The 22,763-nt window shown below is 48.8% G+C and overlaps 1 long non-coding RNA gene across 1 annotated transcript in view; it reads right to left on the bottom strand.

Annotated features, from left to right (window-relative positions):
• The window catches only part of LOC138247454 (uncharacterized), a 51,425-nt gene that overhangs the window by 17,704 nt on the left and 10,958 nt on the right, over nt 1-22,763 (bottom strand). The window contains exon 2 of the long non-coding RNA XR_011194509.1: nt 2,174-2,319. This is a non-coding gene — a long non-coding RNA (uncharacterized lncRNA). The remainder of the gene's footprint in view (nt 1-2,173; nt 2,320-22,763) is intronic.

Here is a 22,763-nt window from a genome sequence, read left to right on the forward strand (position 1 = left end):
GGTGCTGGTGCCTGGTTAGCAGGATCCCAGCACACACTCAGTCAAGTCAGCATCAATATCAGGCAAAAAGTGTGTGTGGGGATAACTGCAACAAGTGCCAGTTTCCTACAACTAGTGTGTGCTTGGATCTGTCAGCATTTTCATGGTAAGCCCCTGGATGTGTGGCAGTATCCATCAGTGCATCTCTGGATGTAGTAGTGTATGGATAACTTTGTCCATAAATGGGTTACTCTATACATCATCGTGTGTATGGCTATGTCAGTGTATGCATAAGTATGTTCGCAGGTGTGTCAATGTATAAATCAGTGTCTACATGGATATGTTTCAGTATGAGCTACTGTGTACCTGAGTATGTGTCGGTATCCATAAATGTGTGCCTTAGTGTGGTAGTGTATCTATCAGTGTGTGACTGGTTGTCTTAGTGAAAGCAACAGTGTATTCCCGGCTGTGTCAGTGTATGCATCACTGTGTGGCTGGATCTGTAGGTGTATGTATCAATATGTTCCTGGATCTTTCAGTGTATGCATTAGTGTCTGACTAGATCTGTGACTGTATTCATCAGTGTGTTGTTGCATTTGTTAGTCTGTGCATCAGTGCATGCGCAAATGGGTTTCTGTACGCATTAGTCTGTGCTTGAGTGTCACTGTATGTATCAGTGTGTGCCTTGGTGTGGTGCCATATGTATACATGTGTGACTGGTTATAGTAGCGTATGCATCAGTGTTTGCTTGGCTGTGTCGTTGTATGCATGAGTGTCTGCTAGAATATCTTTAAAGATTTTGGTGCTGCCTCAGGTTTACAAAATCTCATAAATCTGGGGCAGCGTCAAAATGCAATGGGTGTTGCCGCTGGAATGCCCACAGCAACACCCACTGTACACTGAGTCCACACAAATTGTGCGTGTGAAGGTGCTCAATTAACAAAGTGGCTTTAAGCCACAAAATGTGGCTTAACGCCACCTTGTAAATACGGCGCAGTGCACAGCACCACCGGAGCATTACAAAAAGTGACGCTCCTGTGTTGCTATAAGCTTGTAAATATGCCCCATAGAGTGTCTATCTCCTTTCCAAATTTTGCCAACACTTATCTCTGTGTCCATTTCCCCTACACCTCCAATCACTACCTCCTATTTCTCCCTACTGTTTTCTTCAGGGCCAAAGAAACATAACTGAATGTTGTCACAAGCCTTCTCAACCTCTGCCACAGTACCATGTAAAGAGAGCTCCATTCAAATCTCCGAAGCATAAAGCTGGACTTTTTACAAAATAAAGATTCCTTACAAAATTTCACATTTTTGAATGATGCACAACTAACTTTTTAAAGTGATGAAAAGTACTTCTACACATTTTCTTTAAAGACATACCAATTAATGCCCTTGTAAATTTGTGTTTTCTGACTTTGCATGGATCTAATCCTTGAAGCATTTGAATTTTCTGTTTCAGACTTCTCCATGAAAATTGTCTTAAACAATGTTCAATTTCTCAAAAGATTCCTGTTGAGGTCTACAAATGCTACTACACTTCCAGTTGTACACAAGAGCCTGTTTATGCCTTCCTTCTACTTTTTCAACTATCAATTTTATCAATTCTTCGACCTCCGTAGGATCTATCTCTTCTTTTTCTACGGGAATGCCGTCTTTCACTTCATAACAATGACCATTTGTGTCAACAGCATGCACTACAATACGCTCTTGCAAATAACTCTCTTCATTAAAATACGGTTCTGTACTAGATGTGTGCATCCATTCACCTTTAAAAATCTTTCAAAAATGGGTTTTTATAATAAGTCTTTTTCTCAATGTTCTTTTCCTCATGCACATGACTGTTTTGTCTAGTGTCTTCATTCTGTTTAATTTTAAGGTAAAAAGTTTCCTCTTCACAACAAATGCTTTCTAAATTACATTCGCTGCACAATGCTTTTGCTTTAGAACATCAGCTCTTCTCTTATACTTCTTCTACTTCTTCCATAAATTTTGAACTATTCTGTTTCAAAACATTTTTACTCTTAATTTCTTAAACTGTTTTTGTCTGAAAGTTTTTTTCTTAGATTTCCTAATTTTCACATCAATTTGTTCCTCTTTCTCACTATGTTACGGGCTTCTCCTCTTAATTGATGTATTTGTCTCATTTAGCATTTTACGGCATATTTTAAAATAAAATCCCTAGTACCCTTACCAATGAGTGTTTTCCTTCTCTTGACATTTTCCACCTTACTCTTTTTTACTGTCATTTTTAACAAGGTAGTATGGCTGTTTCTGCTTTCTTCTTCTTTCTGTTTTGTTAGGCATTTTGAATCTTCTTATATATGTGGAAATATATATCTGAAAAACAAAGAAACATTACATCTAGCTTTACAGAAAAAAACTTAAACAGAATATTTTCTAATACAAAATACAATTCATAGTAAATATACATGGATTGACTGCATCAGTATCAACCTGGGTGTGTCATCCTATGCATCAATGCTTGCCTCAGTGCATCAGCCTATCCATCACTTTGACCTGTGTGTATGGGTGTATATATGACTGTCTCGCTGCATATGTCAGTGTATGCATGAATGTGTACCTCTATGTGTCACTGTATGCATTAGTGTGTTCCTGGGTGGGTTAATGTTTGCATCACTATCCCCCTAAGAATGCCACTGTATGCAGTTGTGTATGCCTGTGTATCTCACTCATTACTATGCATCTGGGTATATTACACTTTGCATTTGTCTGTAGCTGGGTGTGCAAGTGTGTGCCTGGATGTGTCAGTATATGCATTACGTGTATCAGTGTATGCATCAGTGAGTGCCTAACTGTCTTAGTGTATGCAGCAATGTGTCCCTACATGTAAAAGTGTATATGCTAGTGTGTGCCTGGCTGTGTCAGTGAATGTATCAGTGTGTACCTAGGTATATACACCTAGGTATATATGTATCCATCAATGTGAGCTGGATGTGTTAGTGTATCCATCAGAATCTCCCTGAATATGTCTGAAAGGTCTGTTAGCGTATATATAAGTGTTGGCGTAGATGTATCAGTGTATCCATCAATTGGCTGCTAGTGTTCCTAGCTCCATTCTTTATTTTGCGACATAAGTACTGTACCTTTACTATAGTGTATAAATACCTTGGTATAGGATTGTGCAAACTAATATCTTACTTAAACTCAGAATATTGTTTCATAATCCAACAAGAAAGTTTTCACTTTTTTCATCTATTTGCATTTCACTTAAAGGTTCTGTTATCTGTACTATTTGGGCTGTACAAAGCTTCTTAAACACATTAGGTCAGTAGTAAGAAAAATGGTGCTGCACCCAATGCAGCACTACTTTCTTGTGCCCTTTAATGCCCCCACTATCACCAGCATATGGGTGCCGTATCGAGAGATACAGCACACCATGGCAGTATTTAGGGAACTAGCGTAAAAAATGTTGATGCTAGTTCGGAGCTTTGCAGGATTAGTGTCAAAAATGTTGACGCTAATCCTACAAAGCCCATTTAGGCCCATTGTAAGAAATGGTGTGTGTAAGGAAATGCCTCCTTGGCGTGGTTACCCCCTGACTTTTTGCCTTTGCTGATGCCAAGTTATGATTTGAAAGTGTGCTGAGGCCTGCTAACCAGGCCCCAGCACCAGTGTTCTTTCCCTAACCTGTACCTTTGTTTCCACAATTGGCACACCCTGGCATCCAGGTAAGTCCCTTGTAACTGGTACCCCTGGTACCAAGGGCCCTGATGCCAGGGAAGGTCTCTAAGGGCTGCAGCATGTCTTATGCCACCCTGGAGACCCCCTCACTCAGCACAGACACACTGCTTGCCAGCTTGTGTGTGCTGGTGGAGAGAAAATGACTAAGTCGACATGGCACTCCCCTCAGGGTGCCATGCCAACCTCACACTGCCTATGGCCTTACAGCCCAAAGGCAGGGTGCACTATACCATAGGTGAGGGCATAGGTGCATGAGCACTATGCCCCTACAGTGTCTAAGCAAAACCTTAGACATTGTAAGTGCAGGGTAGCCATAAGAGTATATAGTCTGGGAGTCTGTCATACACGAACTCCACAGCACCATAATGGCTACACTGAAAACTGGGAAGTTTGGTATCAAACTTCTTAGCACAATAAATGCACACTGATGCCAGTGTACATTTTATTGTGAAATACACCCCAGAGGGCATCTTAGAGATGCCCCCTGAAAACATACCAGACTTCCAGTGTGGGCTGACTAGTTTTACCAGCCTGCCACACACCAGACATGTTGCTGGCCACATGTGGAGAGTGCCTTTGTCACTCTGTGGCTAGTAACAAAGCGTGTACTGGGTGGAGATGCTTCTCACCTCCCCCTGCAGGTGCTGTAACACCTGGCGGTGAGCCTCAAAGGCTCACCCCCTTTGTTACAGCACCCCAGGGCACTCCAGCTAGTGGAGATGCCCGCCCCCTCCGGCCACGGCCCCACTTTTGGAGGAGATAATGAAAAAAACAAGGAGGAGTCACTGGCCAGTCAGGACAGCCCCTAAGGTGTCCTGAGCTGAGGTGACTCTGACTTTTAGAAATCCTCCATCTTGCAGATGGAGGATTCCCCCAATAGGATTAGGGATGTGCCTCCCTCCCCTCAGGGAGGAGGCACAAAGAGGGTGTAGCCACCCTCAAGGACAGGACAGTAGCCATTGGCTACTAACCCCCCAGACCTAAACACACCCCTAAATTGAGTATTTAGGGGCCCCCAGAACCAAGCAAGATAGATTCCTGCAACCTAAGACGAAGAAGGACTGCTGACCTGAAAGCCCTGCAGAGAAGACGGAGACACCAACTGCTTTGGCCCCAGCCCTACTGGCCTGTCTCCCCACTTCAAGAAAAACTGCAACAGCGACACGTACCCCAGGGTCCAGCGACCTCGGAAGCCTCAGAGGACTACCCTGCATCTAAAAGGACCAAGAACTCCCGAGGACAGCGGCCCTGTTCCACAAAGACTGCAACTTTGCAACATAGAAGCAACTTTTAAAGACCACATGTTTCCCGCCGGAAGCGTGAGACTTTCCACTCTGCACCCGACGCCCCCGGCTCGACCTGCGGAGAACCAACACTACAGGGAGGACTCCCCGGCGACTGCGACCCTGTGAGTAGCCAGAGTTGACCCCCTGAGCCCCCCCAGCGACGCCTGCAGAGGAAATCCAGAGGCTCCCCCTGACCGCGACTGCCTGCTTCTAAGAACTTGACGCCTGGTATAGACACTGCACCCGCAGCCCCCAGGACCTAAAGGATCCGACCTCCAATGAAGAAGCGACCCCCAGGTGGCCCTCTCCCTTGCCCAGGTGGTGGCTACCCCGAGGAGCCCCCCCCCCTTGCCTGCCTGCTTCGCTGAAGAGACCCCTGGGTCTCCCTTTGAACTCCATTGCAAACCCGACGCCTGTTTGCACTCTGCACCCGGCCGCCCCCGTGCCGCTGAGGGTGTACTTTTTGTGCTGACTTGTGTTCCCCCCGGTGCCCTACAAAACCCCCCTGGTCTGCCCTCCGAAGACGCGGGTACCCACCTGCTGGCAGACTGGAACCGGGGCACCCCCTTCTCCATTGAAGCCTATGAGTTTTGGGCACCACTTTGACCTCTGCACCTGACCGGCCCTGAGCTGCTGGTGTTGTAACTTTGGGGTTGCCCTGAACCCCCAACAGTGGGCTACCTTGGACCCAACTTTGAACCCTGTAGGTGGTTTACTTACCTGCAAAACTAACACACACTTACCTCCCCCAGGAACTGTTGAAAAATGCACTGTCTAGTTTTAAAATAGCTTATTGCCATTTTTGTGAAAACTGTACATGCTATTCTGCTGATTCAAAGTTCCTAAAGTATCTAAGTGAAATACCTTTCATTTGAAGTATTACTTGTAAATCTTGAACCTGTGGTTCTTAAAATAAACTAAGAAAATATATTTTTCTATACAAAAACCTATTGGCCTGGAATTGTCCTTGAGTGTGTGTTCCTCATTTATTACCTGTGTGTACACATGCTTAACACTACCCTCTGATAAGCCTACTGCTCGACCACACTACCACAAAATAGAGCATTAGAATTATCTCTTTTTGCCACTATCTTGCCTCTAAGGGGAACCCTTGGACTCTGTGCATGCTATTACTTACTTTGAAATAGTGCATACAGAGCCAACTTCCTACAGTGTGCCTCCTTTTAATGCCTGCTCTGAGCAGGTGTTAAAAGTGCTGAAAAAAATGACACAAAGATATCTCTTAGATTTCTTTGTGCTTGTGAGAAAACTGGGCTGATTGCAGAGGCCCCCTAACTTTTTGTTCCCATTTTTCACTTTTTGCTGGTGTTTTCCTCACTCTGGTTGTGCCCTGGGCACTGCTAAACAGTCCCAAGACCTGTGCTCTGATTGATATGTTTATGCAAATTAGGCTAATTATAATTAGTAGTATTAATCTACCTATAGGTCCCTAGTATATGGTAGGACATGTAGGTTTAGGGACCCCCAACATAGGTAGGGCACCCATAGAAGCACTGCTGAGGTGCCCAGTGTTATTTTAAAGGCAGGCCTGCCTTGCTTGCCGCTTTTAAATTAAAGTTATCTTCAAATTCGACTTTGGAATTAAAGGTAATTCCACAGTCTTAAACTACCTTATACTTACATATAAGTTACCCCTAAGGTGTGCCCTAGGTGCCCCCAGGGTTAGGTGCAGTGTAACTATAAACAGGAACCTTATAAAAGATGTTTTATAAGCCCTGGTGGAGGAAAAATAGCCAAATAAATGTTTCCCTCATTGTAGTGGATGGGCTCCGTAGGCTAAAACGGGGAGACTTTGGCCTTCAATACAACTCTGACGGTCAGTGTTAAAGCGGAGTTAATACCGACAACAGGCTGGCGGTAAAAAAAATGGGATTTTGTCCCTGGCGGTAACCGCCATCAAAGATCGCCACTTTAACACACAGACCGTCAGGGTGGTAACGGCCGCTGGGCTGGAGACTTCGTTCTCCAGCCCGGCGGTCATCACATTCCCATCCTTGGGATTACGACCCGGCCTACCGCCATGGTTTTCATGCCAAACTTACCGCCACGAAAACCATGGCGGTAGGCACTATCAGTGCCAGGGAATCCCTTCCCTGGCACTGATAGGGGTTTCCCCCTCCCCCTCCCCCTCCCCAAAGTCCTCCCCACCCTCCCCCTCCCTCTCCTGCCTCCTGCACATATACACACCCACTTGCGCATCCATATACACACATGCAGACATGCATACCCACCACCACCACCCACGCATGCACACATCCATACCCACACACCGCAACACACACCAACATACCTTGTCACACACATGTATTCACAACACACAACACTCACAATCACTCATTCATGCAGCATTCAACGCAACTCTCACCCGCATGCATGCATTCCAAAACATACACACACACTCTCCCCACATACACACAACACCCCCCAGCCTCCTCTCCTGTCGGAGAATCTGACTTACCTGCTTGCAGGGGGTTCTCTGGCTGGAGACGGTCCTCGGCGCTACTGTCAGCAGCAGTGTCCGCCAACAAAACACCGCCAGGCCATATCATTGCTCATGATATGGTCGGCGGTGTTTTGCTGGAGTGGTGGTGCTGCTGTGTCAGCAGCACCGCCTTACCGCCGTCCGCCGCCATGACCGTCTGCGGTGTTCCGCCAGCATTCTGGCAGAATACCGTTGGCAGTCATGATACGCGTAGACGGCTGGTAGCCATGGTGGCTGCATGTTGACGGCCGTCGCCTTGGCGGTAGTTACCGCCAATGTTGTAATGAGGGCCTTTATTTTTAATTATAGAAGTCCCAAAAGGAGCTAGATATTTCAGGTTTGGTATCAAACTGATTGTTATAATAAATCCAATAACTTGCCATTGTTGAATTTAATATTACTAGCTCAGGGGGAAAAGAGTTTTAGAACTCTACTTGAAAGTTTCCAGCTCTGTAGTGCCCTTCTCTGATTGGCCAGCCTCTGGCAGGCTGCCTTGATGAGGTGTGAAGTGGTCTGGGCTGAAGACAAAGGAAGTGTCTGAGGGAGATCTGCCTCAGCAGATGGTGAAACAGGATGGGGAGAGCAGCCAAACCGGTCTTCAAAGAAGGGAAGGACATTCGCAGCAGCTCAGGACCTCCCCCATTTCCTGAAATCCGAGACAACCAGGTGCTTCCTTGATTAGATTAGGAGAGGGCAGGAAAGGGGTGTGTTAAGGAATTTTAGCCACACCAGTGGGTGTACTCAGCCAGACCTAAAAGTTTAAATTTAGATTCTGCCATTTTGAATTTTTAAAGAATGTTGCTCCCTGCGATTGAATTTTGCCACATTAGCCAGAAAGTGGTCATCCAAGAGGATGGTAGCCTGACTGTGATTAGACAATTGGCCTCCCCTACTTTCCACCCCAGGAGCAAGGATAAATATGGCAAAGCTGCAGCCACAACTCAGATCCCTACAAGGAACAACAGCAGAAGAACGAGTGCCCTGCTCGACCCCTGGTCTGCACCTGGACACTGCCCTCCAAAGGACTGCACCAGCTGCACACTTGGGCTTCACCACCAAATGGACTTTGCCTGGCTTCAACTGGTTCAAGAAGGGACTCCCTGTTTGCAAAAGGTAGAAAATAGCTAAACAGACTCCGTTGAATGAAATCCTGAAGAAACTGACCAGCTGACCAAGTCCAGTGGTCATATTGGAGTTTGAGCCAAGTGCAATCTGGGAGATGGAGTGCTAACCCTCAAGGAGCAACTCAGAGCTCCTGAAACCTTGGGGTGAGCTGTGGACTCCTAAAAGACCTTCAAAGACCTTCTGGAAGAAGATCCAGAAGTTTGGAGAAGATCGGAGAACTTTTGGTAAAAAGCTCCATAAAGGGACCGACCCGATGTCGTGAGTCAAGCCAGCTTATGTCAACTGCGACTCAGCCTGATTTACAGGTTCGTCCTGCTGAAAAGCTCCAGAGCCCCAGACTTACAGGATTTCACCGGGGAATCCTGGAAAGGCAATCCGACAACATCAACTCAAAATCGGCTTGCTGTGGAGGGTCGTCCAACGGCAGAGACAAAAAGTAACAAAAACGTGACAAAGTTAGAACGTAAAAAGTTGTCCAGGATTTCCCAAGAGCATAATCAAGGAGGGCTCCAAGGACGTCGGATCCAATTTCAACTTCGGCCCGGATGAAGATTTCCGTCCTGAAAAATCATCTGAATCCGAAGGTAGAATTCTTCACCGCAGTCTCCTGCGACGTTTATCTGAAGAAGGCTCCAGGGAGGTTGGATCAGATTGGTGACTTCGTCCTGGTGAGAAAAATCTTTAAGAAAAAGACTGGGGCCCATATTTATGGCTTTTGCAGCAAAACTGCGCTAATGCAGTATTTCAGAAAAAATATTAGTACCGGCTTGCGTCATTCTACAGTGCCAGCTAGGCACCACATTTAAGGAATGGCGCCACCCGGTGCTAAGAATAGGCTGGCATCACAAAAAATGATGCCTGCTGGGTGGGTGTGGCGGCATGAGAAATGGAGGTTGTGCGCCAGACAATTATGACAGACAGGTTAGCAGCAAAATTTCTGCCGCTAAGGAGCATAGCATCATTTTCTTATGCACAAGCAGCCACATACATGATTCCTGTCTAAGTGTAGGCAGGAGTCATGCCCACCACCCCAATGACCAGCACAGGGGGCCAGTGTCCTCTGGGCATGGCCATTAGACCAAGTGCCAGGCAGGGGGACTTATGTAAGGGCCCCCAGTGGCACTTTACAGAAAATTTAAAAAATACTTACCTTACTCACCTGGGTGTCGGTCCTCCATCCTCTGGTGTCCCTCTGGTGTGGGTGGGGGTGTTCCTGGGGCTTGGGTTGGGCACCTGTGGGCCCATTCTATGGTGTGCACCATTTTTGCATGGGGATAAATATGAAACTATGGGCTTAGAGTAATTTTTTGAACTGGAACGCCTACCTTGCATCTTATTGATGCAAGGTGGGTTTACACATCCAAATAAATGCGCTAACCCCAATATTGTGATGCTAGACGTGTCTAGCCTCAAAATATAAATATGAAGGTAAGTTTGCACGCTTTTAACGTAAAACAAAATGATGCTAAAACAGCGCAAACAGAGTATAAATATGCCCTTAAGTCCGAAGGTAAACTTTTGACCGAGGCCTCCTGTTTTTTGTAGCTGAGCAGAGCTCCATTGGGGTCAGCCTCAAATTTTGACTTTGCCCCGGTCGAGTGTGACCAGATGATCAGATTGGTGCTTTTAGTTTCTATGCACTAGAAAACATTATTACGCTAACAATTCATATCTTTGGTTCCCCTTATCAAATTGTAATCATTTTTGTGTCATTTTGAAGATACAAATATCTTTTTTTATAAATTTGAGTTGGATTTTTATTGTGTTTTGTGTTTTACTTATTTACTGTTTTGTGATTTTTAAATGCCTCACACACCTGTCTCCTAAGTTAAGCCTTGTTGCTCGTTGCCAAGGTACCGAGGGTTGAGCGAGGATTAATTTACTGAGACCAAACTGGACCTAGTGTGGGTTAGTAGCCTATTGCTAAGTATAGGTACTTACCTTCCCTTACCAATAACCCACTTTCCAACAGTGCCATTTTTTCAGGCCCCCTCGTGGAGGAATGTCCCCTTTGCATACATTTTGCCTTTTGTAGGCATAATTTGGCACAAAGGGTTACAAAGTGCCACAGTGCATGCATTGCACCACTTTGTAAATTTGGCATAGCGATTTTGGCCTTGTTGAGCCACATTAGAGTAAGGAAATGGCACTAAAGTGGTGCAAGGTAGCGCTAGGAGCTGTTAAATCTGTCCCATTCTGTAGTACCAAGTTTTCTTAAACATAAAACTATGGACAGGGTTTAAGAAAAGTGGTGCTGCATCCATTGTAGCGCCACTTTTCTTGTACCCCTTAGTGCACCAAGGCGAGGGTAGGGGCGACAACCTAACTTTTTTTGATGCTATTGATGTACTATGCAGGATTAGCACCAAAATGGTGGCGCTAATTCTGCAGATTACATAGGGGCCCATTGAATACAATGGTATGACCCCTTTTAATGCCTGCTCAGTGCAGGCGTTAAAAATAGCCACTGAAAATGGTGCAGTGGAATCTCCTAGATTCCGCTGCGTCATTTTTGCGTTCCCCTTACCGGGGGATCGCCCCTCCTGCATACATTATGTCTGGTGCAGGCATAATGTGGCACACGGGGTTACAAAGTGGTGCAATGCATGCATTGTGCCACTTTCTAAATATGTTGCGGCAAATTTGGCCTCATTGGGCCACATAAGCGTAAATAAATGAAGCTAATGTGGTGCAAGGATGAGCTGGGCCCTCTCAAATCTGGGCTATGTGTCTGTGCTCATCATTTCACAAAATAACATTTTAAGACTTCGCAAGCAGCTTTTTTTTAATGCTAATTGAAAATAACAGTAAACATTCACAGTTGCACTTATAAGTAGAATGGTTCAATTATGTCTCTAACTGCTAGTGAAACAATCTCCGTCATTTCTCAACATATATGTAACTCTCTATGAGTTCTCCATTGCTTTTGTAAATATCTATATTATTATTATAGGCATAGACATTTCGCTTTTTAATACTAAGTACAACATTTTTAATGTTTTAATAAATAATCACTGCATTCTGTATACTAGCTTCAACACAGCTCATGGGTCAGTTAATTATGCTGAAACAATATAGAAATGCCCACTAAGCACCTCTTTTAATTTCTACTAAATCCTTTTAGTCAGTTATTTGCTGGCTTGTATAATTTCTTTGTATCAATTACAAACTAATCTATAGTTCTGATGACATTTTGGTACCAAACTACTGATATGCATTCACATACTATTCATCCATTCCTTTACTAATATCTTCTAACATAAAGTCCATTTTACTACACATAACTGATAAGTGTGCTTGTTGCAGTGTGTATTTGCCTTGAAGTATCAGTTAGAATTTCTTCTCACTGAAAACTGTACAGAAAACCCACCACAAGAAAGGAAATCCACTCTCACAGCAGGCAACCATGAAATGGCAATCTTTGCACATTTGGTTTCAAGGTTAGTCAATCAGAAAACCAATCACAATCTCTCTTTCATCTGAATGTAATATCTGAATCTTCTGTTCTAACATTTATGACTGGCTTCTATACTTAACCCTTTCTAACACTCCTCAAAAGACCACCCAATGCATTAGGAGTTTTCACTGGATCCACTGCTGAGCTCAGTATGGCCCCCGTGTAAATCTGCAGATGGATCCGCAGGGAAATCCAAAAATTATTTTTTAATACATGAAAAACACGCATCCATTTCAACATTTTTTTTCTACACAAAAGCAGATCTGAACGTCAAATAATTACTGCAAATCATTATTGCTCCTACATTTACAATGATGAAGTCACAGTCTACTTATTTTTTGTATACCTTCCCTGTCATGCTTCTGTAGCTGTGTTACAACGGTTACACAGTCTGCAACATTCTGAAGCAGCAGGTCACAAGTTTATAACAGTTTCTGCCTGTATCACAGGCAGTAATACTGTTTTCCAATGTTTGCAAACCCAATCCAACATTCACTTACAATCTACTTAACCTCACGACCAAATCCATCAATAAACATACCTTCAAGAGCCAAATAAATCTGTTCTTTCAGATCCTACCTTCTACCCTCCATTTTAAGAGAATCTTATTTCATACCAGCCTCATTCACCTGCAGCCATTTCCTGTGTGGTTCTTCAGATTACCTCCAAGATGCGCAGAGTGTGGATTGTGGGACACAGCTTTGGGGTTTGGGCCATAGAGAGTGTAAAATGAAGTGGTATTGACAGGGACCCATTATCTAATGTGGATGTTACTTGGGTTTGGTAGATAGGGTTAAAGTGGCATCAATTATTCCCTTTGGTTGAAACCATTAAGGATTGCCAACATGCAGACCTTATGATTGTGCACAGTGGAGGCAATGACTTGACCAAGTCATAGTTACAGGTGTTGGTTTGGAAATCCCAATGAAGGATACCTTTGGAAAATAATGACACTTTACACACAAACTCTCTTTGAATTTTCAAACATTTGCCAAAGACAGAAGTGGAACTGGTCAAATCAATTTTGCCCGCTAATAAACAAATCTAGGAAACATGTTAATAAAACTGTATCTGCAATCCTCAGGGACCATAACATGGACTCTGTATATCACAACAACTTATGATTTGACAAGGAGGGTACATACAGAAATGATGGAGTTCATCTAACAGACAGGCAACAAGGTGTTCCTGCATAACATGAGAGACTGCATCCCCTGTCATCAGTAGGTGTCACCTACACATCATCTCTTCTCAGAGCCAACACATTAACCATACATTAATTTAAAAAAATGTAAATACTTACTTTTTAAAATTATCATACGGATCCACAAATCCACCCGTGAATCCCCCCCCAGAAAATAATTCTAACATCCTATACACAATTGTTTCTATGTGCCATATTAATTTACATTTATTTAGTAATAGAACTCATACCCTAGCTCATTTATATGCATCAGTGCCCACATATTGGCCCCAGGACCCTTTTGTACTAACTGTCTGTCTGGACACTTGATTTTACAGCATCTCTCTAGCTGTGAGACAGCTGTGACAGTGTTTCTCCTGCTGTAAGAGTGAATGTGATAGTGCATGTCTCCATGTGAGGGTGAGTGTCAGTGTGTGTCTCTGGGTGTGAGACTATAGGCCAGATTTACAAGGCCGGAGTGTCACCGGAGTATCACTTTTCGTGACCCTCTGGTGGCGCTAACCACTTCTCCATATTTACAAGGAGGTATTACGCCACTTTTTGGGGCTTTACGCCTCATTGTAAATATGGGCCCCTCTGACGTAGTTATCTGCATCAGAGGGGCATGAAAAAGTAGTTGAGGTGGGTGTTCCACCACAACACCCATTGCTTTTTATGCTGCCCCAGAGTTACAAGAATTTGTAAATCTGAGGCAGCGGCAAAAACAATGCCACTCTAGGTGTGGCGTTAGCATGGCACAACAAGGAAGAATACTTTTATTCCTCTAATTGTTTGCTTTTTCTATGCGTGCTGCATTCTGCAGCACAGAGAGAAGAGGCAAAATGCTATGGATGATTGTATATATGCAGAAAGGGGCACCTTTCTGCACATAAACAATCATGCTCCTCAACACAGACACCCTTGCACTATGGTGCAAGGATGCCTGCATTGGTACAGCCTTCTTAATTTAGCGCCAGCGCAGGGGGAACCCCAGGGGTGTGCCATATTCTTGTATATACGATGCCTCCCTGCATTACAAAACTGGTGCAGCAGGGCGCTACGTTTTTTGGTGCAGCTCCGCACTTCACCAGTTTCTTGTAAACTTAGCCCTATGTGTCACAATCTCTATTAGTATCAGACTGTATATGAGAATCTCTGTCTGGGTGTGAGAGGGAGTGTGACAGTGCCCAATGGATGTAAGAGTAGGTGCAAGAGTGTCTCTCTAAGTGTGGGACTGAGAATGAGAATGTCTGTGTGGGTGTGACAGTGAGTGTTAGAGTGTGCCTCTGGGTGTTGAACTATGTGTGTGAGTGTCTGTCTAGGTGTGAGTGTGACAGTCTCAGTCTTGGTGTGAGAGGGAGTGTGACAGTCTCTGCCTCAATCTGAGAAAGGGTGTAAGAGTATCTCTCTCTGAGTGTCAAAGTGAGTGTGTCTGCATGGGTGTGAGAGTGGGTATGAGAGTGTGAGAGAGAATCTGACAGTGGCTATCTTGCTGTGAGAGTGCATCTGAGAGTCTCTCTATGTGGGTCAGACTGAGTGTCAGAGCGTGTCCGTGGATGTGAGACAAAGCGTAAGAACATCACTATGAGTGTGAGTGTGAGAGAGCTTCAGTATGAGAGTAAGTGCAACAGTCTGACTTTGGATTTGAAAATGGTTGTGACAGTGTCTCTCTGAGTGTAAGAGTGAGTGTGAGAGTGTCTGCATTGGTGTGAGAGTGAGTTTGAGAGTATCGTCTGGGTTGAGAGAGGGAGTGTAATAGTGTCTACCTCAATGAGAAAGTGGGTGTAACAGTATCTCTGAGTGTGAGAGTATGTGCTTGGTTGTGTGAATAGGTGTGAGAGTGTCTGTTTTAGTGTGTGGTGTAAGACTGTCTCTGTAAGTGTGAGAGTGCATGTGACAGTGCCATCTTGCTGTGAGAGTGCACCTGAGAGTCTCTGTATGTGTGTCAGACTGAGTGTCAGAGTGTGTTCATGGGTGAGAGAAAAAGCGTAAGAACATCTCTCTGGGTGTGAGAGTTTCTGAGTGGGTGTGCAAGTGAGTGTCAGAGTGTGTCGCTGAGTGTGAGACTATGGGGGTCATTCTGACTCCCGCCGGCCGCGGTAACCGCAGGGCCGGCGGGAGCCGCCAGAATACCGCTGCGCCGTCAGAAGACCGCCGCGGTTATTCTGAGTTTCCCGCTGGGCTGGCGGGCGACCGCCAGAAGGCCGCCCGCCAGTCCAGCGGGAAACCCCCTTCCACGAGGATGCCGGCTCCGAATGGAGCCGGCGGAGTGGAAAGGGTGCGACGGGTGCAGTTGCACCCGTCGCGATTTTCAGTGTCTGCCTGGCAGACACTGAAAATCTTGGTGGGGCCCTGTTACGGGGGCCCCTGCAGTGCCCACTGCAGGGGCCCCCAGGGGCCCCACGACACCCCTTACCGCCATCCTGTTCCTGGCGGCGAAAACCGCCAGGAACAGGATGGCGGTCGGAATCCCCATGGCGGCGCTGCAAGCAGCGCCGGCGTGGAGGATTCCCCAGGGCAGCGGGAAACCAGCGGTACACCGCCGGTTTCCCGTTTCTGACCCAGGGATGCACCGCCAGCCTGTTGGCGGTGCATCCGCGGTCCCCGGCCCTGGCGGCTTTTACCGCCAGGGTCGGAATGACCGCCTATGTGTCACAATGTTTCACTGGGTGTAACACTGAGGGGGTCATTCCAACCCTGGCGGTCGGTGGTAAAGCTGCGGGAAATCCGCCAACAGGCTGGCGGTAAAAAAAATGGAATTCCGACCCTGGCGGAAACCGCCAACAGAGACCGCCACTTCAACACACCGCCCGCCACGGCGGGACAAACAAACAGCGCGGCGGTCACCGCCAACAGACAGGCGGGAGTCAATGTACCGCCCACCCTATCACAACCCACCAATCCGCCACCTTTTCCGGGGCGGTAGCCCCGCCGATAAAAACACGGCGGAAACAGCCATTCAAAGGAAAACGCTCACCTCCATACACCCCACGAGGAATCTGGACAGCATGGAACCCGAACTCCACATCCTCCCAGCGATTGTCTTCCTGCTCCTCTACCAGGAGCACGAACGCCGGCGCAGAAGACTACGGTGAGTACCTACGACACAGGGGAGGGGGGAGGCAAAAAATTACGGGGACACACATGTGCCACACACCCACCCCCACCCTCACCCACTACAACACACACATCAATGCATAGCAATACATCACAGTTACCCCCCCCAAACCCCCCGGAAGAATGCAAAGACAAAAGGAAATGATTATAAACAGTCGAATATATTGTATTACTGGCTTAAAAACATATCACATATCTAAAACCTTTATATACATAAATTCTCAAGTCCGATATTTGTAGCAGTCATTGTTAGTGGACCACTGGGCCCAAATCACATGGGCAAAGCCCACACAGGATACCTGACTCCAACGGAGAGAACACTGCAGGGGCATCAGATAGGAAAACTACAGGCACCTTAGGGGGAAGCGAAGGGGGGGCACCTCAGCCTGATGAGTCCACGATGCCAGATCCACGAGGGGCCTCAATGGCCACTGTTCCATCCTGGGGAGTGCAAAGCCACAGTCTCTCAAGTCTCCACAGTGGGTGGGTTGCCCACTGATACATCCTGGGGAGTGCAAAGCCACAGTCTCTCAAGTCTCTACAGTGGGTGGTTTGCCCACTGTGCAATCCTGGGGAGTGCAAAGCCACAGTCTCTCAAGTCTCTACAGTGGGTGGTTTGCCCACTGTGCAATCCTGGGGAGTGCAAAGCCACAGTCTCTCAAGTGGATAACAGTCTCCACTGGTTCTGGAGGGGGCCTGGTGCCCAGAGTGCTTCGTGCAGCCCTGCCCGACACAGATGCGGGCCTGCCCCTTCTGCCAATGGGCCAGCGGTCCTTGAGATGAAGGGCCCAGTTCAGCGGTGCTTGAGACGGCGGTGCCCTGTTCAGTGGTGCTTGAGACGGCGGTGCCCTGTTCAGCGGTGCTTGAGACGGCGGTGCCCTGTTCAGCGGTGCTTGAGACGGCGGTGCCCTGTTCAGCGGTGCTTGAGACGGCAGTGTCCTGTTCAGCGGTGCTTGAGACGGCGGTGCCCAGTGCAGCGGTGCTTGAGACGGCGGTGCCCTGTTCAGCGGTGCTTGAGACGGCGGTGCCCTGTTCAGCGGTGCTTGAGATGAAGGGCCCAGTGCAGCGGTGCTTGAGATGAAGGGTCCTGTTCAGCGGTGCTTCGGATGAGTGTCCAGCTCAGCGGATCCGGCCATGGCATGGAGGTCATTCGCCACCTGACCTGTGGCTGGCGGTGCCTTCCTGCCCATCTGTCGTGTGGCTTGCGGGGCCCTCCTGGGCTGCAGTACCGGGCCTGTGGGTGTCCTCCTGCCCACCTGGGATGGGGCTGGCGTGGCCCTCCTGGCCAGCTGGCCTGCTGGCGGACTTGTCGGGCGTTCTGCCCTTCCCACCCTTCCCTGTTCGCCTGTGGCCCTTTCCCACCTTTGGCGGTGTGCCAGGTGGCACCACACTTCCTGCCGGAGCCATGGTAGGAATTTTGGTCCCTGGTGTCTTCGGCCTCTCGCGCCGGCCACTGGCAATCTTCGGATGCTTTACCGGGGGTGGGCTGGCCGTGCCTTGGCTCCTTCCTGAACTGGCTGCCCTTGAGGGTGGGGGACTCCACAGTCCATGGCAAACTGTCTTTACAGGGCCCGGTTTTGTGGTGGCTGAGGTGCTGATTGGAGTCCTATGAGATGGACGGGGTGGGGGAGTTGCTGGAAAGAGGTCAAGTTTGGAAAGGAAAAGCAATTTAGGAAGAGAGGGACGGGTAGGTGTAGTGGGTATGGGAGTGGAGGAAGAGGTTGTGGTTGTAGGAGTTTTCAGTCTGGTGTCTTTGGGTGCAGGTGCTTGGGCTGGATGCTGTCGTGAGGTGGATGGCTGTTGGGTGGGTGGCTGCCTGCGTTTGTGTAGCTTGGAAGAGGGGGTCACAGACACACTGGGAGAGGACACAGGGGACGTGTAAATGGTAGTGGGGGTGGTGACTGCACGTGTGCGGGGGGTTCTGGTGGGTGTGCTGGTGATGGACGTAGTGGCTGAAGATGTTGTGCATGCAGGTGTGAGTGGAGACGTGACAGGGAGGGAGAGGAGGAGGAGGGGGACACAGTGGAGGCAGTGGGTGTTGGTATGTCTGTATGTGGATGTTGCTTGTGTGAATGCTTGTGTGATGTGTGGTGCTTATGTCTGGATGAGCTTCCCTTGGGTGTTGAGGTGTGTGCAGGCTGGTCTGATGGTGTGTCTGGGATAGGCAGAGGTACAGGTGATAGGGTATGGGTGGAGGAAGTTGGAGGGGGGAGGCTAGAGACAGGGACAATTGCTGCCATCAGTGCTGAGGCCAGAGTGTTGAACGATCGCTGATGGGCAGCCTGACCAGAATGAATGCCCTCCAGGTATGCACTACTCTGGTGCACCTCCCTTTCTACACCCTGGATGGCATTCAAAAGGGTAGACTGCCCAACAATGAGCGTCCTCAGGAGGTCAATGACCTCCTCACTGAGGGCAGCAGGGGTGACAGGGGCAGGGCCTGAGGTGCCTGGGGCGAAGGAGATGCCCACCTTCCTGGGTGAGCGGGCACGGGGCAAACGCTGAGGGGCTGCTGGGAGGGCGGTGCTGGTGCGCTGGGTGGCGGCTGTACCTGTTGTTGCGGGGGGCACGGATGTTGCCGCCACCACAAGGGAGCTCCCTTCAGAGGACGAGTCGCTGTCACTAATGTCTGCACGGGTCCCCGCTGTGGAGCTCCCCTCGCCCTCCGTCCCACTGGTGTATTCGGACTCCGTTGCATGGCCCTCCAGGGCCATGTGGGATGCAGCTCCCTTGTGCTCCGATGCCACTTCTCCTCTGCCTGATGATGCTAATGCACACATGAACAGGAAGACCACAAAAAAGGGGGGGGGGGGAGAAATAAAGACATGTTGAGTGCATGAATTGGCGACACCGTTGGCGGAGAGGACAGACACAGAAGCCCCCTGCACTACGCCACGCACTTGGGGTCCACTACTCAATCCGTGGGACATGGCCTACAAGCCTATGGACGACAACTGCACACATAGATGACACAGGGCCATGAATAGCTGTACTTGGCACCCTACAGAGGTGGGGGGCGAGGGCACAGGGCCATGCCTTACGGAGGGGCCTAGCCTACAGAAATTGCCCTGGCCTAGGGAGACCCACAGCCCTCCTCCCCCACCCAGACACCTCCACTGCGTGCAAAGTCAGCAGAATGAGTTTGTACTCACCCCCTTGTGTCTGCTGTGATGTCCTCACGCGCCCATCCAAATCGGGGTAGGCCACCGCCAGGATCCGGGACATCAGAGGGGTCAAAGTACGACTGACACCCCTCCCACGTTGGGAGGCCATCCCCAGCTGAGCCTCCGCCGTCTTCCTGCTCCAGCGTCGGATGTCCTCCCATCTCTTACGGCAGTGGGTGCCCCGTCTGTGGTGGACCCCCAGGGTCCGGACGTCCTTGGCGATGGCACGCTATCTTCTGGTGGGCGCTGACCTATGTGAAATGTACAGGGGGAGAAAAATAGTCATCACCTTCTGCACCCTCAATGTGAGTGGCCCCCCATCCCTACCCTTGCCATGTGGCACATCCTGTCATCCGTCGTCTGATGCATGCCTCATTCGCTCCCCTCCCCACCATCTTTCATCCACCCGACTCAACACAGGCATTGGCCACAAAGCATGGTCCCAGTGTACTTACCTGTTGGTCTGGAGGACCGTAGAGTAGCGCATACTGGGGGAGGACCCCATCCACGAGTTTCTCCAATTCTTGAGCAGTGAAGGCAGGGGCCCTTTCTCCAGTCGCATGAGCCATTGTCTCTTCCAGACCGAGGTCACAGCAGCACTTGCAGTGTAGGTCTCCTGTCGAAGATCAGGTATCGAGTGATTAAGCAGATAGAAAATGGCGGTCACGCCCGCGGCGGTACGTACCACGGCGGTGCGTACCGCGACCGCCGGTACTCATCGTCATTGGCTCCTGAGACCCATAGGGTTCAATGTTAACCAATGCTGCTTAGCGCCGCGGTCTTCGACCGCCTAGCGCCACGGTGTGCCACGCCAGCGCATTTACCTCACATCCCATTGTCGCACTTCACAGGTCAGGCAGCCGCCATTTCAAGGGCCCACATGGCTTAATTTCTACTGCGTCACACATACCTAGGCCTTGCATCAACACTCATACAAGCCATACAATGCATTGGGAATCGTGTTCTGTGCAAGCTGTGGGAACGTACCTGTGGGTTGATTGACTCTGTGCTCGCTGTTGTCCTTCATAGGCACCGTCCGCTTGGACATGCGAGGAGATGGGGGAATCTTCCCGTGTACAGACCGCTGGTGGACCTGTCGACAATGGAGGAAAGACATGTCATACTGACATACAGGCTTGACCGAGCCACTATACAGGAACTGTGTGCCCAGCTAGAGCCAGACCTGATGTCACCAATCCGCCAACCCACAGGGATCCCCCCTCTAGTGCAGGTTCTGTCAGTACTCCATTTCCTAGCAAGTGCGTCATTTCAAACAACAGTGGCCATATCATCAGGGATGTCCCAGCCCATGTTTTCCAAGGTGTTGTCCAGAGTGTTGTCTGCCCTGCTGAAACACATGCGGAGTTACATCGTCTTCCCTGAGGTGGGGGAATTGGCTACAGTGAAGGGTGATTTCTATGCCCTTGGACATATCCCCAACATCATTGGTGCCATGATGGGACACATGTTGCTTTGGTCCCCCCCAGCAGGAGTGAACAGGTGTACAGGAACAGGAAGAGTTATCATTCCATGAATGTCCAGATGGTGTGTTTGGCAGACCAGTACATCTCCCATGTTAATGGCAAGTTCCCTGGCTCAGTGCATGACACGTACATCATGCGGAATAGCAGCATCCCTTACGTGATGGGTCAACTCCAGAGGCACCGTGTGTGGCTAATTGGTGACTCTGGTTACCCCAACCTGTCATGGCTACTGACCCCAGTGAGGAATCCCAGGACAAGGGCAGAGGAACGCTACAATGAGGCCCATGGGCGTACTAGGAGGGTGATCGAGCGGACCTTCGGCCTCCTGAAGGCCAGGTTTAGGTGCCTCCATATGACAGGTGGATCCCTAATGTACTCACCAAAGAAAGTGTGCCAGATCATCGTGGCCTGCTGTATGCTTCACAACCTGGCTTTGCGACGCCAGGTGCCTTTTCTGCAGGAGGATGGTCCTGATGGTGGTGTTGTAGCAGCTGTGGAGCCTGTGGAGAGTGAAGAGGAGGAAGGCGAAGAGGACGACATAGAGAACCGGAACACAGTAATACAGCAGTATTTCCAATGACACACAGGTAAGGATCGACACCGGCATATTACATTTAGTTAAAGAGTACTACCTCTCTACTGTCTGATCTTTTCCCCCAGTGTATGGTAACTGAGTTGTGACTTTCCCTTCCGATTTCAGAGATGTGGGCCCCACTGCGTGACATCTGCTTTGTTTCCCATGGACTACAGCTGTGTGACAGTGGTATGTTGTCATCACAATGTACATATACATTTTGGCACGGTCATGTCTAATACATTTGTATAAAAACACAGACAGACTCCAGATTGTTTTGTGCAATAAGTGTGTTTATTAGAGTGTTCTAAATTGGTGGGTGGTTGCAAGTCGGTGAGGGGTGATAGTGGAGGATTGTCCATGGCAGAGTCCAGACTATCAGTATCACAGGTGCATTGTCCAAATGCCTGTGGAAAGTGGAGCAGGGGCAGTTTAAGGGTGGACAGGGAGACAATGTGGGACAGTGGGATGACTATCAGGGAGGTATCCTTTGCTGGCGGGGGTCTTGGCATCTTACTCTGTCTTCTTCCTGGATTTCAGGGCCCGCTTGCAGGGTGGTTCTCCTTCTGCAGGGGGTGGGGTTCTGGTGGCCTGTTGGTCTTGTGTCGGGGCCTCCTGTCCACTAGCGCCGGCGGAGGTGGTAGGCAGTTCTTGGTCCATGCTAGTGACAGGGGCCCTTTGTGGTGCCACGGTGTCCCGCAATGTGGTGACTACCTGATTCAAAGCCACTACGATGGTGCCCATGGCGGAACTGATGTTTCTTAGTTCCTCCCTGAACCCCATATACTGTTGCTCCTGCAGAAGCTGGATCTCCTGAAACCTGGCCAGGACCGTGGCCATCGTCTCCTGGGAGTGGTGGTATGCTCCCATGATGGAAGAGAGGGCCTCGTGGAGAGTGGGTTCCCTAGGCCTGTCCCCCCCCCGTTGCATAGCAGCCCTCCCAGTTCCCCTGTTTCCCTGGGCCTCTGTCCCCTGGACCGTGTGCCCACTACCACTGCCCCCAGGTCCCTGTTGTTGTTGGGGTGGTGGGTTAACCTGGGTGCCGTGTAGTGGTGGACACACCGCTGATTAACGTGTCCTGGGGACAGAGATATGGGCCCGCTGGGTGGGTGCTGTGCTGGTGTTCCCAGAGGGGGGAAGGTCTGCTGTGGCCTGTGGCTGTCTGAGGGGAACCGACTGTCCAGAG

The sequence above is a fragment of the Pleurodeles waltl genome, chromosome 7, assembly GCF_031143425.1.
Source record: "Pleurodeles waltl isolate 20211129_DDA chromosome 7, aPleWal1.hap1.20221129, whole genome shotgun sequence".
Classification (NCBI taxonomy): domain Eukaryota; kingdom Metazoa; phylum Chordata; class Amphibia; order Caudata; family Salamandridae; genus Pleurodeles; species Pleurodeles waltl.